The sequence below is a fragment of the Penaeus monodon genome, chromosome 31 (assembly GCF_015228065.2).
Source record: "Penaeus monodon isolate SGIC_2016 chromosome 31, NSTDA_Pmon_1, whole genome shotgun sequence".
Classification (NCBI taxonomy): Eukaryota; Metazoa; Arthropoda; class Malacostraca; order Decapoda; family Penaeidae; genus Penaeus; species Penaeus monodon.
The window spans coordinates 24,194,577-24,194,805 of NC_051416.1; the positions used below are offsets into that span (position 1 = coordinate 24,194,577).

General features: G+C 38.9%; 1 protein-coding gene across 1 annotated transcript in view; it reads right to left on the bottom strand.

Annotated features, from left to right (window-relative positions):
• Positions 1–229, bottom strand: part of LOC119593121 (leukocyte elastase inhibitor-like) — a 4,202-nt gene that overhangs the window by 2,871 nt on the left and 1,102 nt on the right.

Below are 229 nucleotides of genomic sequence, written 5' to 3' on the forward strand. Positions count from 1 at the left end.
GCTATGAAGATTTTAATTTAAATCCATACGTGTTTCTACAGAATAAATTTTCCTTTGACTTCCACTGGAGGAAATTAACTGAGCTCTGTGGTGTCTCACGCAAATAAGAATACACAAACACACAAGAATAGCTTCGGAGGTTGCGAAAAGACAAGTTTGTTCATCTTAAAGGGTCAACCGTACATGCCCGCAAAGCAGTATTAACGGTGTACACTTACGTCGAACCTAA